The sequence below is a fragment of the Pleurodeles waltl genome, chromosome 3_1 (genome assembly GCF_031143425.1).
Source record: "Pleurodeles waltl isolate 20211129_DDA chromosome 3_1, aPleWal1.hap1.20221129, whole genome shotgun sequence".
Lineage (NCBI taxonomy): Eukaryota > Metazoa > Chordata > Amphibia > Caudata > Salamandridae > Pleurodeles > Pleurodeles waltl.
In genome coordinates, this window is record NC_090440.1 from 1,651,225,589 (window position 1) to 1,651,243,674 (window position 18,086).

The 18,086-nt window shown below is 42.0% G+C and overlaps 1 protein-coding gene across 1 annotated transcript in view; it reads right to left on the reverse strand.

Annotated features, from left to right (window-relative positions):
• The window catches only part of LOC138283610 (dynein axonemal heavy chain 11-like), a 2,790,563-nt gene that overhangs the window by 1,838,422 nt on the left and 934,055 nt on the right, over positions 1 to 18,086 (reverse strand). The gene's annotated exons all lie outside the window — the stretch shown is intronic.

The window sequence follows — 18,086 nt, forward strand, 5'->3', positions numbered from 1 at the left end:
GTTATGAATTATATGCTTTCAGTCAAGAGCTTCAAAGAGTTGGTGAAGCAACTGATGAATCTGTGTAAAGCCTAGACACACTCATCAAACACTGTAAGTTAAATTAATTTAGTGATGAAGAAGCCATGCTGCTTAGAGTTATCAATGGATGTTCGTGTGATTCATTCAGATAATGAATGCTAAAAGAAACTCTTAGCCTGGAGGGAGTGTTGATCGCTACCAGAGCTGAGGAATGTGCTAAGAGACAAGCTGTCGGCATGAAGGCCGGAGGTGCCCAGAGCGAGTCAGTCATGAGTGTGAAAACTAATTCAGAAACAAAACACTGAAGGACACAAAGTGATGTCTGCGCACAATAAGAAGTTGTGTTTCAGATGTGTATGTGCGGTTGCACACAAAGGAAAGTGTCCTGCTTTTGGTCAGGTATGCAAATGCTGTGGTAAAGAGAACCATTTTGTGACCATGTGCAAAGTGAAGGAAAAAGCAAGCGTGCCACAGCGCAAAGACAAAATGGCTGCCAGAACATTACAGAAGCAAAGTTCGACACGCCCCCACAGGGCCTAGCGGTGACATCAATTGAGGATACTAAATGAAGTCGATCATCATCTACATCTTCATCAAACAGTTCTTCCGTCTTCATAATAAGGGAAAGTGAAGAAACTGATCGGGCTATGTCAATGCTTACCTCAGAAAAAACACGTACATGTTGGACTGGTCGTATGTGAAGAGAAAAGTCAGTCAAAGGAAAGTCGATATGTCAAAGCAGTGAAATCATGGAGAACAGGATTACATTAAAATAAATGGATATTCGATACCTTTCATTATCAACAGTGGTGCATCGAATACAAATAATGCCTGAAAAAACTGCAAGGAACTGTTTCCGTTACCACAGCTTATGCCGTCAAAGGCCAAAGTGTATACTTAGGCTGCATTGACACCCATGAAGAGTTGAGGTTCATTTATAGTGACAGTGCAACATACAAAAGAAGTACAGGCACCGATCCATGTGCTACAACTAACAGCAGCAAGTGCCTGCTTGATCAGTTTCAACACAGCCGCTGACATGGGACTGATTTCAGTGAATTACAACATGAAGTCTCATCATGAAATAATGTCAACTCCCTTCATTGTTTCATGGTTTAGGTGAGTTAAAGACTATGAAAGTAAATTTTAATGAGGATGTCAATCCTGTTATTCAGGACCATAGGCAAGTTGCTTTTCATTTGCATATATCCATTAAAAAGGAGCTTGAATCCTTACGCAAACATGACATTATTGAACATTCCACTGGTCCATCAACATGAGTTTTTCCCATAGTAGTAGTGCCTAAAAAGGACTGTGAAGGAACTGTGTTCATATTCATTGACATGTATCAGGCAAACAAAGCCATTGAACAAGAACACCCAGGTGACATGATAACACAATTGAATGGTGCAAAGGTATTTTCTTGACCTGATTTGAATAAGGTTATCATCAGTTAAAACTTGAAGAAAGCTGCAGATATATCGCAACCTTTTCTACACATGTCGATTTATTTAGATACAAGAGACGTAGTTTTGGTGTGTCATCAGCTGCAGAACATTTCCATGACATCATCCGATGCATCATATAACCTGTTGTGCATGCATTTACTTATAGTGATAACATATTCGTTTTTGAAGTTACACAGAAGGAGCACGATAGAGCCCTTACACAGGTATGTCAATTACTCACTGATGCATGTTTGACCTTAAATGCAGACAACTGTGAGTTCAACAAGACAAAACTGAAATTCTTTAGCCACATCTTTTTGAATGGGGGAATGACACTTGATCTTGAAAAAGTGCAAGCTTTGACAAATGCTGAACTCCCACAAGATGTGTCAATGGTACATCCCTTTCTTGGAATGGCCACTGTTAGTGCTCCATTGCGAGAGTTAATGAAGAAAATAGTTTCTTTTAAATGGTCACAAGAATGTGAAAAAAGTTTCAAGAGAATCAAACATGCCATTGAAAATGCTATGGAAATGGCGTACATCAATCCAAACCATCATACAGAGATTGTGGTCGACATTAGCCTGGTTGGGTTAGGTGTTATACTTGCACAGCACAGTGGACTCTCAAATGCCAGGCAACATATTGTGGCCTATGTTAGCAGGTCTGTCTCAAACAGAACATGCTTACTCAAAGACTGAAAAAGAAAGTTTGGCAAGAGTATGGGCTTGTGAACATTTCTATGTATTCCTGTATGGAAAGCCTTTTATGCTGGTGACTGATCATCAAGCTTTGCTGACCATCTTTGGCAACCCAAAAGCCAAGATGAATTGAACAATGAGTACTATGATTGCAAGAGTACGATTATGCAATTGTGCATCCACCAGGATAGGATAAAAATCCTGCTGGTTACTTTTTGAGACTGCCTATTCAAGGTCATGGTACTCCATCCAAGATGGCTGAGGCCCCACATTCATTTCATAGTCAGGTCAAGTACACCAGCTGCCATGTCATTAGCCCAGACTGTCACTGCCAGGAGTCATGATTTTGATCTGTTGAAGTAAAAGGACGAAATTACACATCAGCCATGGAACAAAAACATTCTACCTCTCAGTAATGATGATGAATATCCGAAATACAAAAATGTCTCTGATGAATTGGCCCTAACCCAGGAAGAAGTTATACTGCGAGGATTAAGGATCCTGATTCGGAGACTTTATGACAAAAAGTGATTGAAGTAGCTCACAAAGGACATTGTAATATTGTTGCTACAAAGAGAGCTCTCCGAGACTGAGTTTGGTTTCCATACTTAGATGAAAGAGTTGAAAAGAAACTCAAGGCTTGTCACATATGCAATTACCTGTCAACTAAAGACACTCAACATACTCTAAACATGTCAGAAGTCCCTAAACAAGCCTGGGAGACAATAGCCATTGATTTCTTTGGTCCACTGGAAAATGGACATCATTTAATGGTGACTGTAGATGAATGTTCATGTTTTCCGTTGGTCGAAGATCTTTCATCATGACACATGAGAGAGTAAACAAAAAACTTGATGGCATCTTTGCAACTTGAGGCATACCAGCCGTTGTAAGGTCTGGCAATGGTTCACCCTTCAACAGTAAATAAGTTAAAGAATTCCTGGAGCATCTGAACATAAAGCATCAAATGATCACACCCTTATGGCCACAGGACAATGGACTTATTGAGCATTTTATGAGTATGCTAAAGAAAGCAGTATAGCGTGCACCTCTTGAGAAGCTCAATTTAAAAACAGTATTGAATTCTACTTTCCAAGCTTATCATTCGACACCCCACTCGATCACAGATGAAAGTCCTGTGGTTTTGATGTTCAGGAAAGCAATGGCAACCTAGTTACCTCAATGGACCACAGAAAGAGATAGAAGTGAAGGCATGATTTGTACAAGGAACGTGGTTAATAAAGAGAAAGTGAAAGTCTATGCACACAAGAGGCAACATGCAGATACCTTGCATTCAGAAAAAAAAAATTGATGATTGCTCGACATATGCGCAAAAGAAAATCTGATGCTCCTTACAATGCTGAACCTTTTTAAATAGTGTCTACTAAAGGACACATGGTGACTGCCCAGCCCAGCAGGGACTCTTCACACTTCAGGCCTGTATTTTATTGGTGTTCAACTCAAGATGGTGAAAGAAAGACTGTTCCTGAAAGCTCTATGACTGTTGCTGGTTCCTTACCATCATTAGCATTCTCCGACATTGAAGAAGACAGTTTACAACTTCCAGTACCGAGATCAGGTTGGATGATCTAATGAAAGCTTGGTTTATAATGGTGGAGTACACAGGTACAGATAGAGTAATAAACATGTGTGATTTACAGCTCCATGTGTGGCCTAGTCATTTAGCAGGTACCAGGCTGGGGAAGAGGCTACAGATGACACTGCAAAGAAGACTAAAGATTCACTTAATTGTAGTTAATATTGACATATCATTAATAAATTGTGACCCGAAAATGTATATGCGAATACTTTCTAACTGACTAGCTGCAGTATGGATTTGTTCCCTCAAGGGATACAACTTCCCACATAAATTCAGCCATATCAGCACTTGATGTCTCATTGAGTCAAAAAGTCGAGCCGGGATAGTACTGTGGGTCTTGAAAAAGCATTTGACAGAGTCTCCTTGTGGTTCCTATGGGCATTTACATCTGAGATGCGTTTTGGGCCAGGTTTTACATTGGTAAGATGCTTTTTTCCTTCTTAACTGCTAGGATCTTCTGTATGGGAATACTTTCTGAAGTTATTCAAATCAATCCTGGATATGTCCATTGTAACCACTTTCAATTGCCCTCTATATAGATCCATATATTCAGGTACTAAAATCATCTGCTTTAATTCCACTTTTAAGGGTGCATAACTGGGAAGTCAAACTTCTAGCATATATAGATGATACTGCAATTTTAACATCATCACCTACAAAGGCACTCCCAGCTATCAAAGATGGTGCTATGGCATTTGGGCAAGTTTCAGGATATAAATGGAATAAAGACAAGACAGAAATCTTAGCTAATGTTTATCTGGAATTTTTTGTTGTTGTTCAAAATGTTAAATCGGCTAGGGACCTGGGTGTTCATATTTCTTTTAATTAATATGGAGCCCCTTATCTCCCATAATTACAAGGCATTATACACAGAAGACCCCTCTATATATTTAGAAAATGGGTTAGACTATATCTAGGCCAAATATGTAGATGTAAAGTTATTAAAATGGTTAACCTGCCATAGTATCTTTACCTATTAAGGTCTATTCCTTTATATCTCTGCAGGAGTTTCTTCAAGAAAGTAGAAAGCAGCTGGCAGAAATGTATATGTCAATTCAAAGAACCCTGATGTGCCATACAATATTTACAGCTTCCCCACAATGGGGGTGGGTTAGCATTACTATAACTTTGGAATTACTATATCATCACGTTTATTTTTAAGCTCTCAGCAGTGGTGGGTTCAGGTAAATGGGCCCTAGTCAGCCTATTCCCGGATTATCAAGTCTTTTGCCCAAAAAAAGTTTGATAGACACTACCTATTTTAAATAGACGAGCGTTAACACTCTTCTGGTATAACACTAGGTCTGGCAAGTTATCAGGTCTATTTGTCATATAACTCGGTTTCACCCATTTACTTCTCTTGGGTACACTCCCAGTCTTCTGTTATTAGGCTGCTGGCAGAGCTCTCAATTTCTGACCTTGGTCAGCTTTACGGGAATGGAATTTTTAGTCATTTGAGGAGATAAGTAATAAGTATCCGATTCCCAAAATCGTTTTTTTCCCTTATTTACAACTAAGATAATTTCTATTACGTCTTTCATCCAATAAAATTAGTTGGATAAAAATGTGTTTCTACAGAGCTTTGGTAAAATATTGAGATGTGGTTATATGCATACTTTTGAGGCCTTGTACGCTAGATGGTCATGTAATCTGCACTCTAATGTCTCTGTCGCCGAAATAATGCATACCAATCAGTTTGCTCTGAGTATTTTAAATGTCTCCCTGCTTAAGACACACCCTTTTAAAATCTTCTATGACCTACATTACACACTAAATAAATTGCATAAATGGTGTCTAGGGAAACATCAAATTGCTGTCATTGAAACAAGCCTGGTGCAGGCACCGCACATATCTTTGCCACTTTTGATATTATCATTGCATACTGGCATAAAGCTTTCAAATTCATTAAACAACTCCTGAAGACAGATGCTCGACACAATTCTAAAACTATTTTAGGATATGTGTTTAAAGTTTCAGCTAATGTTGTGGGGGTCTTCTTCTTTACAACAGCAAGGTTGGCGATAGCTCGGCAATGGCTTCAGGAGGTTCTCCATCTTTTCTTCTGGTGGCAGGAGTTTGTATTCCTTTGTGGGCTGGAACTGGCGATCATACAAAATGACCCCAAGTTTAATAAAATAGGAAAAATCTGGGACCCTTAGGAAGGGACTTTCAGATCTTACACCTTCTTACAAATGGGAATAGGAAGAAATATGATTGTCATGTGTCGATTCTTTTGCTTTTTCTGATAAATGAATTTCACTTGAAGATTTTACCTACGCTTGTTTCATGGTGCAATATTTGTGATTTTTATATTGACACTTTTTAGATATTTACAATGCTGCACAGTAATTGCTTCATTAAAATGGCTTATATCTTTTCAATATATATATATGTTTCTGTGAGTTGTAAATACTGTAAGATAATGATAGTACTCACACTCTTCTGGACCACATGAACTTTCAGCCAATGAGAGGCATCAAGTTCCAGCGGGATTAGCAGTACCTTTCATTAACATTATCACTGGGAAATACGAAGGATACATTCTAGATACTGCTTTTAAACAGAGCCTGCACCGTCACTCTGAACGTCTATAAAGTACAGCTTCGGTACAAAGCATCTTTGGAGCAATAGCTTTTAGTTTCAAAGTCATGTTCTTAGGAAAGCTGAAAAGAGCGGATTTGGCTCTATATTCTTATAGTAAATGCGAACAGTGAATTGTGGGTGGTAATGAGGAGTATGGAATGCATCACAACTTTAGGAACAGATGAAATGTCGAAATCTTCCACTAGACACCCGCATACACGTGATCCAGTTCCTTTGTTATGTCAATGTTGAGCAACACTGTTAAGTTGCAAAGGCTTCGCATACTTTCGCGCATGGACATCCAATCCAAATGTCATTAACTATTGTTGGCTGCTATTCTTCTATGAAAACCAAGATACTTGTGAAGTCATAATATATTAAAATATCCGACCTCCAAATAGGGAGGGGGGAGGGGGGAGTGGTAGGATAACATTCTGGAAGAGCTCTGCAAAGAGTTGGAGTGAAAAAGATAGATTGTTATTTCTAATAATGGGTCTGAATACAAACTCACATGCTTGGGCGCAGATCTCCATTAATACAGTATGTTACTTCAGTTGCTAGGATATTCAACAATAACTTTAGGAATTATGGTAGAGGCAGAATGCAGCTCTGTTTCACCCCGTTTTGGGACATGGACTTGATTACATCCTGTGTTGATTCCTTATATATGCCTAGGCACACGTTGGACCCTAACAGCATTATTAAATCAAACACAGCTGCATCCATAATATGGTTGTTCAATTTGTTCCAAATTAATGGTTGGTCAACTACGTTAAGTACTGACTTAAGTTAATATATATATTAGCACAATATAATCTAATTTTTTTTCTAAGCACACATTTGTTAGAAGATATACCAGAAGCCTGTTTTTCACAACCCACTTTTCAAACCTAACGAGAAGGTGTTACAAACAGCTCGAAAGCTCAAACAAAAGTGATCTAAACCGTACCTGTTAAATATATCATGGAAAAGTAGAGACTAGTCAGGGTTTACTAATTACATTTGTAAACCATTAAACGTAATTTGTATGCAGGTCCTTTCGCATCAGATTATGGAAACTGAAGGTGTGAAGAGTGTTCCTTTATTGATCAAAAGTCTTAATGGTGGTTTAAATAAATAAATCCACAGACTATACAAAATGTATGCATTGTGAGGGGAAGGATCCTTACTAAAAATATGTCTTCTTGTACTTGACAGAGGAATGTATAGTAATATTCACACTAATGTGTAGTGTGGGCAAAATTTGTGACATCCAGTAGGCTTTGGGTTTATTTGTGGAAGTTATAGGGAACGAGTAAACTGGTGGTGATTTAGAAAACTTACAAAAGCAAAGTAGTGAAAACAAAGTAGACATGGCCCTAAGAGACATCATCATACAAGTAAGATTCTGCGTAAATTCAATACTAAAGGCAAACGTTTGAAATTATTTTTGGCAAGAAACTCAAACACAAATTAATATTCCAGTAAACGATTTTTAGGTTTGACATATTTTGGTTTCAACCAATTAAACACGATTGCAACCTGCCTCCGAAGATTTGTAGAAATCAGTGGGAAACTAATTCCACAGATTTTTCACTTGACTGCAGTTGTACTTTTGAACACTTGAAGGTGCCAATGTATTACAATTATGCGAAGCTTAACTGTTATTGATTAGTGACAGCCGGACACCTTCATGCCAAAGTTTGGATTATGTACTTCCCATGCACCCATAAAGCAGTTTTTTTTACAGATGCCTACATTTTGAAAATATTGTGTAAAAACAAAATGTATATTCTAATTATGAGGCAACATAAAGTTACTTTAAGAGATAGGGATTTTACTTATACAAATTGAGAAAGAGATGCATGCTAGGAGCTATACTGTTGATCTTTTCTGCTTCTAAACCCAGGGTCAGTGCTCGCCCAATTAGTAATCGATTCTGTATTGTTAGACTCTGTGAGTCGTTAAAGCAATCCAGACTTGGATTTTCCCAGACTAGTTTTTATCGCCTAGAGCATGGCAGCTGCTGTCCTTTCTCAGGGACACTGAATTGAGGCACATGGTGACAAAAAATGAAGGAAGAAGAGAGACGGAGGAAGATAGGGGGAGATAACCAGTGAGACGAAGAAGTAGAGATTAAAGATAAATGGGTTAGTGCACAAGCCCAAGAAGAAAGAGAGAAATATTGGTTGGGGCACAGCAACGAAAATGGGTTCGAGGTGAAAAGAGAGAACTGTGCAATCATGAGCAGAGGGAGGGGGAGCAATCAAAGAAGGGAGAAGAAAACGTGCAAGAAAATCGGAAGATGGATATATGCCATAACTTCCAATGTCTAATTCATGATGACGCAGAAATTAAGGTTTTACATTTATTAGCGTATAAACGTAGTGCTGCAATAATCATGTGTGACTTTAACCGAACTAATAAAGATTGTACGGGGACAAAATGTGCCCTCAGATTAGTTTGCCAACATTTAGAAGCGTGCTTTTTATAACGTGATGTATTAGAATTGCACTAATCCGACATAATCATAAACGTGTGCTATGATTTGCTTGTTTGAAATGTTTTAGCTTAGCATAACTTTAGTGGAGGCTTTGGCCTAGTTGCCTTGTCTCGCGGTTTAGATGCTCGTATTTTTCCAATGTGCTAATAAACGTGTATTCTTGCTTGAAGCTGTACTTTTCCAGTGAGATCGGTTCACATGCTTATCTTAAGGTTTCGTGCCAGCCTGGCATCTTCTTCTTTGCTCCAAGGTCAATCTGCAGGTGCAGACAATGGACGCTCTGAAAGTGAGTTAATTGGTAAAATATGTTGCAACTTACGTTCCCAACTCCAAGGATAATGTATGCTTAGGTAAAAGCTTGAGAACTGTTGTTTTTGATTAGACAATTTGAAGCCAACCTATGAACCCTCCAATGGAAGACCCTACTGGATTTGAACTGTTGTCTATTTAAACCAGGTGCACAAGGAGAAAGCAGCCATTACAGCCATTTTGCAGCCATTGCAGCATTGCCCGCCATTTTGAGAGCCATTATTGAGAGACATCGCCCCATACCCGCCATTTTGCAGGACATTGGCCATTATGGCCCATCTTGCTGACATCGTTATTTTGCCATCTTCTAGAGACTTTAAGTAATTCTCGCCCTAGAGACTTTAACTTTGATTTGCCCTTTGCATGAAGTAATAGTTTTAGTTTGCCGCCGTGAGGCAATTGCCCTGTCCACCCTGCCCCTTTGCCCCGTACCATGCTGATCGAAATCGGTACCTGTGAGACGAAGACTTCCTTGAATGCTGATTGAATTTGGTAAATATGAAAGGAAAATGTACAATTGCATTGTGTTTTCTTTTTAGGTAACCAACTGCTGATTTTTGATAAGAGCCCTAGTTAAGAGTTTTCTAAATTAATGTTGCTAAATTGTTTTTGCATGAAGACCCACATGCTGATGCTAATTTGAGGTTAGAAGAGGATTCATTTGATGCACGATGCAATTTGAGACCTTGTTATGCTGACCAATGTATGCAATTAGCTCATTACAGATTATAGTTTTAGTGGTTTGTGTTGCTATTATCGAATGTATTGTTATTCAAATGCTGCATAGATTGCATCTGTTTCGCCGTTATGGACAGCTATTAATGTTCATTTACATATATCATTTGGTGCTGAGACACATTTATATTGTGCTAGCTTTGTTAATATAGGGAAATAAATGCATTAACTTTGAATAAACTGGTGTGGTTATTCATGACCGAAAGGTCATGGTTCGCCGAGATGTTTTCTGGATTAATTGTGAAGTGTTATGTTGATCAGGGTATTGCTTATGTTCGTTATTGATTATTGATTGTTGGTTTGATTGATTACTCTCGGGTGAAGAGTGTCCCACTTGGTCAAAAGATTCATCGGCCCAAGAGCGTCCAGATACAGGTAAATTATTAGGTACGGAACGCTCTATCAGTAGATGGTAGCAGAGGACGGTTTCGACTTTTGGGACCCCACTCGAGACATGCATGGTGTTGAATTAACGGTTTCGACTTTTGGGACCCCGCTCGAGACGTACATGGTGTTGAATTAACGGTTGCGCTCTTTGAGACCCCACTCGAGAAGTTGAATTAGATTTTTCTTGGGTAAAACAGATTGAGAGGATGATGATGGGCTAAGTTCCCCGCGACTTTCCCGGGATCTCGGAGCTTGCGAATGGAAAGAATCGGCGTTGGTGGTACTAGTGACGGTATGAGTGAAGTTAGGATTTTGCGCTTGCACAGCTTATTGCCGCAGATTGTGTGAAAAGGTTGTGAGGATTTTAGAGAATAGGGGAGGTGCGACTCCGAGTGTAGAAGTAGGGAAGTCGTCGAACTTCATAGAGAATAGCGGAGGTGCGACTCCGAGTGAGAGAGTAGGGAAGTCGTCGAACTTCATGTGCGTGTGGCGCTTTGTGCAGAAAAAGGTCCACGTGGTTGTTGTTGTTGAGACGGGCCCTGCGAGGTCAAGAGACTCCGGAGTATGTTGAAAAGTGTATGAGACACTTGTTTTATGTTGTGGTCTGGTCGGTTTAATAGGTTGACCGGGCGTGGTCAACAAGTCGGTACGTGTGTTAAGGGAGTGAAAGAAACTTCGACTTCGGGCTTTGACAAATTCTAAGTGCACTAGAATAGATCACTGACAAGTTGAGAGCAGAGTCTGCGGGTCAGATTTGCTTGCGAAAGTGGGGACCGAGAAAGATGGAATAACTGCCGAGGCTAGTGAAAAATCCCTAAGGTCCTAAAGCGATTGTGTTACCCCTCCTGTAGTAAACCGACAGATCTGTTTTATATTTTTGGTTGCTCGCGATACATGCTAGAAGTTGTTACGAGAGGAGCTGAGTGAAGGAGGATAAGCCGCGAGGCTTTGTCAGCCGCAGTGTGTGTGAGTGTGACGTTACTAGGAGCCGCGCTGGGATAGGTTGGTTGCAGAGAAGGGTCGCGCACGGATTGGACGCAGTCCGTGGGGCTCGATTGGAAGGGGAAAGGCAAGCGAAGAGTATTCCGGGAATTAAAGTCACTTATTGATTACAAATTTTGTGAAATAAAAGACGAGAAAATGAAATTTTTTAAAGCATTAAAGAGTGCGATGAAGGGAGAGTCTTACATTAAAGCGAGCGTAGGAGAGGAGACGCCACCCGAAGGTACACCAGCTTACATTGTAATGGAGGAAAAAGGGGTAGCTCCGTGCCTTTGGCTAAAGCAATGGCACAAGCTGACAGAGAAACATGGGAGCGTAGCGTTCCCGATTCATGGGACATTCAATATAAGAATACTAGAGAATTTGAGATTCGCGATGTACGACATGAAGGTACCTCCAAGGCCAGCACAGTTTGAGGCTCTAGCGATTTGGGAACTAATGGCTAGACAGCAACAGCAAAAGAAGTTCGAGACCAGGATGAGAAAGGTAGAAAAGACACTAGCGGACGCTAGGTGGGATAATGCACAGAAGGTGTGGAGGTCAGATATATTGCAGGGGATGAAATTGTTTCCCGCAATTGCTAAGGAAGAAGAGGAGACAGGCAAGAAAGCTACCTGTAAGACAAATAGGAGGTGTTCCAAAGATAGAGAAGAAGAGTCAGAGGATGAGGAGTTCATCATCCAATTGCTGAACGACCGTCCACCACCCTATGCAGCGAGTGGACAAGGTCCAAGTACTAGTTCTGCCCCTCCGGCACCGGTACAAAATAATGAAACTCCGAATTCAGAAACGCCATCGGGATCTAAGGACCCGAGTTTACTGTTCACCCCGCAGATACCGCAGGTTAGGAGAATATATCCAGATGTGCCTATATTGAAACCAGCAGAAAATTATCAGCCGCAGGTCCCAAGGTACTACAGCAGTGACAACAGTACGGGAATGATTCTAGATCCAACTGTAATGGGAGTACAGAATGGTTGCAACCCAACATTGGCACAAGCCGAATCAACTCAGTTTTTGAGGCCTCAAAAGCAGATGCAGGGGGGAACCGCACATGCTCAGATGACGGGGAGTCAGACGGGCATGCAGGCAATGATGACCCATAGTGTGGGAATGAACATGCCTCAGAACCTGGGAAATGGACAGAACCCAGATGCGATAACCCTACCCATTACTGTAGGTCCACCGGTACCTTTGTACACCCAGCCTAACTTAGGTATGAGCGGTCAAGGATCAATGGTGCAGAATGGAACGGAAAGGAGGTGCATAGAAAACACTCCAGAGACAACTCCAATAGCGGCTCTGCCAACTGGATCTGGGTCCTTGATGGAGTTTAGTCCCATATGTGCTCAGTCAACAGTGGTGAGGTCGAGTCCCCCACTGATGATACTGCTAACATCGAACACTGAGAAGTTGCCGCAACCATCAATGGCAGTCGATGCGAATGCTACACTGATGGGGTTGAATGCGCAACAGCTGACACAGTGGTTCAACAGTCTGAATTCCACACAAAGCTCAGCCAGTGGGAAGGGAGAGGACTATCTGAATAGAGTCAGGTTGAACATGGAAGCAGAAGAATTGGTGGAAGAGACTATGGGTTTGAATAGGTTAGAGTCCTACTCGGAAGAAGAGCTGAGGTATCTATGTCCCAGAATTACGAGAGAAGTGAACAAGGTACACAGAAGGTTGCAAGAAATAGCTGACAAAAACGGGATTGAGATAGACAAGACAAAACACTTGAGCAGGAGCTATAGATTGGATTTCGGGACCACAGACTTTGAGCACATGAGGTCAGCAGGCATGAAAACGCACCTTAGAGAGTTGCTGCAGAGTGCACAAGTGTGGGGGTGCCTAGACAAGTGGGAAAGCAGATGGGCAAGGAAAAAGGAAAAGAAGAAAGACAGTGTCCCAGAGCTTAAGGAGAAAAGACCACAGAGTAGTGATGCAATAGCCATGTTACCAATGAGGGAGACAGCAGGGGGAAAATTAGTACATGTACCGTGGCACAGAAGCGACATTCAGTCTTTTACGGATGATTTTCCCAAACTGAGAGAGAAACCGATTGAATGGTATCAACAGACTGATAGGTTTGTAAAGCTTGCAAAATGTCTTTGGGAAGACCTGAACACCCTCTTTGAGATTGTGGTTCCGGCAGATTTGTGGGAAGAAGGCAAAAGGGCTGTAGGTTGGCCGACAAGTGAACCAGAGAGGGACAGAGAGACGGGTGCACCATCGCCTATGGTAATGAGCTTGTACTATAAGGTGATTGAGCATTTGAAGACGAAGGTTGCCGCGAAAAATGTGGATTGGCAGAAGATTGATCGAACTGCCCCAGAGGCTAAAGAGTCGATTCATGGTTACTATGAGAGGTTGTTGAAGGCGTTCAAGAACTACAGTGGCACGGAAACAATAGAGGCGAAGGACATGCTTCATTTTGTGTTTAGGTTTGTGGAAGGGCTGAGACCAGAGATAAGCCAGATGATAAAGACGCATTTGATTTGTTGGCAGTCGAAACCTATCGACGAGGTGTTGAATTATGCGAAATACTGTAGCGACGAAATTGAAGTGAAACAGAAAAGGTTGAAAGAGAAAGTGATGATGATGCAGCTTAAAGCAGCTCAGACAGGTTTGCAAGGGTTGCAAGGGTTCCAACAGCAGGTACCGCAGCCGCAGGGAAATATGGTGTTTCAGCCACAGGCGAGAGGCAGAGGCAGAGGCAGAGGAGGTTTTGTGAATAATGGTCCGGATTTGAATACTGTTGTGACTCCGAATGGTGTGCAGGCAATGAAAAGGGTGATGCCGTGTCACGTGTGCGGAATCGTCGGACATTGGAAACGCGAGTGCCCGATGGTGGTGCAGGAAGGTGCAGGTGTTGGTCAGCAAAACAATGATGTCAATGCATTCCAGACAATGAGGGGACCGAAAATGAGAGGTCCAAACCCAAATTTTCAGACCATAAATCAGCTGCAAGGATTACAGCCCATGCAGCCGCAGCAGATGCAGATGCCCCGTATGCAGATGACGCAAATGCAGCCAATGCAACAGCAGTTTCCCATGGTACCTAATCAGCAAATGCAAATACCTTTGGCACCAATGAATCAGCAGCAAACGATGGTTCCTCCACAGGTCTCGAGTCAGGTGATGAATACGAATGGCACAGTACAACAGTTCCCATTACACAGCGAGAATGGAATAAACGATGCATGGGAGAGTGAAAGTTCAGGAGAGGAGGGAGATTGTGTGCTTGCAGCATCCTTGGAAGTTGATCAAAAGGGTCCATATGTAGAGGGAAGAGTCATGGGTCATCGTGTTTCATTCTTAGTTGACACAGGAGCCACACGTTCAACTGTTAGGAGCATTGAAGTACCAAATTTGCCACTCTCAGGGAGGACAGTTCAAGTAGTGGGAGTAGCAAACAGGCACCTGACGAACCCAATCACAGATCCAGTATCAGTCAGTATTGGTAACTATCAAGGGTTACATAATTTTGTGGTATGTGACTCAAGCCCGATAGCACTGTTGGGGAGAGACCTATTGTGCAAATTGGGATGTTCGATTATGTGTTCGAACAATGGAATTAGAATTCAGACGAGCAGTGATGGGGAAGAAGAGGACAGTGTAGAAGGGGATGAGATGGAAACTGTTGATGAAGAATATCCTCTGATTAATCTTTTTCCGATGATAACTGAAGAAGAGATTCCAGCTGAATTACGGGAAACAGTTGGAAAAGAAGTGTGGGATATGACAGGAAAGGAAGTGGGATTGGTGAAAGGAGTGGAACCAGTGAAAGTGACCGTAAAACCCAATGTAACCTTTCCCCAGACCCCACAATACCACATGGCACAAGACACCCTCATGAAAGTTGCCCAACTCATTGACGAGTTTGTAAAACAGGGAGTACTGAAAGAAGTGTTGAGCAGTCCATGTAATTCACCAATCATGGGACTAATAAAGCCGAGTGGAAAGGTCCGAATAGTGCAGGACTTGAGGAAAATAAATGACATCATAGTCAAATGCTGCCCTGTAGTACCGAATCCAGCTGTGATAATGTTTCAAATCCCTTGCGATGCCGAGTGGTTCTCAGTCATCGACTTGTCACAAGCATTCTTTTCAGTGCCTCTTCATGAGGACAGCCAATTTCTCTTTTGTTTCAAATTCTTAGACAGAGGGCCTGATTCTAACTTTGGAGGACGGTGTTAAACCGTCCCAAAAGTGGCGGATATACCACCTACCGTATTACGAGTTCCATAGGATATAATGGACTCGTAATACGGTAGGTGGTATATCCGCCACTTTTGGGACGGTTTAACACCGTCCTCCAAAGTTAGAATCAGGCCCAGAGTCTACAGTTGGTGTCGAATTCCTCAAGGGTTTTCTGAGTCACTGTCAATATTCAATCAGATTCTAAAGAAAGACTTGGAAGCGTTAGAATTGCCATTCGAGTCAACCCTAGTGCAGTACATTGATGACTTACTGATTGCGTCTAAGACAGAAAGTGGCTGCACAGCCGATACCATTGCTCTACTGAACCATTTGGGAAGGAATGGACACAAGGTGTCTCCTTCAAAGTTGCAGTTCTGTCAGAAGAAAGTGAAATACTTGGGTCACCAAATAGAGAAAGGGTCACGGAGAATAATGAAGGAAAGAATAACAAGTGTACTTCAAATGAGTCCACCAAAGACAAGGAGGGAGGTGAGGAAGTTTTTGGGGATGGTGAGCTACTGTCGCCAGTGGATTCCCAACTTCTCGACTCTAGCAAAGCCTTTACTGAAACTGACCCAGAAGGATGCATTGGATGAAATTGAGCTGAAAGGAGATGAGATGGATGCTTTTATTGAATTGAAAGAATGCATGTGCAGGGCTCCAGCTTTAGGTATGCCTGATTACACAAAGCCTTTCACATTGTTTTGTCATGAACGTGATGCATGTTCTTTGTCTGTCTTGACCCAAGCCCATGGTGGCATAAACAGACCAGTAGTGTATTTTTCGGCTACTTTGGATCCGGTCGCAGCAGCACTTCCAGGGTGTTTGCGCGCCGTAGCAGCAGTTGGTATCAGCCTCACTCAGAGTGAAGGAATAGTGATGGGACATCCATTAACAGTCATGGTCCCTCACTCAGTTGAGATACTTTTGACCCGCTCCCGAACACAACACATGACTGGAGCAAGACTCACAAGGTATGAAACAGTAATTCTGGGCTCACCGAATGTGCAGCTGAAAAGGTGCACTATGTTGAATCCAGCAACCTTGCTTCCCGGAGAAAATGCTGAAATTGAGAACGCTGAAGACGTCGAGCATGACTGCCTTCAGGTGACTGAATTTTGAACAAAACCCCGACCTGACATTAAGGATACAAAGCTTGATGAAAATGACCAAATTATTTTTGTTGATGGGTCATGTTTAAGAGATGCATTGGGAATTTTGAAAGCAGGATATGCTGTATGTACTGTAACAGGTGTCTTGGAAGCGTCCTGGCTTCAAGGAGTCTATTCTGCACAAGTAGCAGAGCTTGTAGCCCTTACAAGAGCATGCCAACTGTCCACATTGATGAAGGTTACCATTTACACTGATAGTCAGTACGGGTTTGGAATTGTGCACGACTTTGGGCAATTATGGTCACAGAGAGGTTTCCTGACTTCTTCAGGGTCCCCAGTGAAAAACGGGGAGAGAATAAGGGAATTGTTACACGCCATTCAAATGCCAGCCGAAATTGCAGTGGTAAAGTGTAGTGCTCATACAAAAGGACAGGACTATGTTTCCTTGGGAAATGCATATGCGGATCAAGTCGCAAGATTTTGTGCCTTGAACTGTATATTGCTCAGGGATGAATGGAATTGGATAAGTGAGCCAGAGCTTGAACCAGCTGAAGCATTTGCCTTAAAGGTCGTAGATACAATGGACGAACTAAAAGCATTGCAGAATAGCGTCAGGGAGGAGGAAAGAGTTTCCTGGATTAAGTCACAATGCACCAAGAGACCAGATGAGTTATGGGTTTCAATTGAGGGAAAATATGTTTTACCAAATTGTCTCTTATCGCAGTTAGCGCGGTTCTATCATGGGCAGGCTCACCTAGGGAAAGATGCCATGATAAGATTGTTCAAAACTGATTGGTTTAACCCCAGATTTCGTCAAGCTGCAGAAGCAGTTTGCCATCGGTGTGTCATTTGTCAGCAGATGAACCCAGGAAAGGGAACAGTTGTGAACGCGAGCCACATTGGCAGGGCGAGTGGCCCGTTCAGCAGAATGCAGATGGACTTCATTGAGATGCCTGTGCATGGAGGTCTGAAGTATGTGTTGGTGATTGTGTGCATTTTTAGTCACTGGATTGAAGCATACCCTACACGTAGAAATGACAGCCTTACAGTTGCAAAACTATTGTTGAGGGAGTTGATACCACGTTTCGGATTCCCGATCTCTTTAGAATCAGATAGGGGAAGTCACTTCAATAACGAGGTGATAAAGTTACTTTGCGCAGCGCTGAACATTGAGCAAAAACTGCATTGTAGTTATCGCCCAGAAGCCTCAGGACTGGTGGAGCAAATGAATGGTACACTGAAATTCAAGAATGGCGAAAATATGTGCATCGACAAATTTGAAATGGCCTGACGCATTGCCCTTGGTGTTAATGTCAATGAGAAACACCCCTGACAGAAAGACTGGATTGTCCCCGCACGAAATCCTCATGGGCAGGGCCATGAGACTTCCTGCAGTTCCCGCAAACGCGCTTTTGAATATTACAGATGATATGGTATTAGACTCCTGCAAAGGTCTGGCTGACGTGGTTCGCTCTTTCTCTCACCAGGTGGAAGCAACCACCT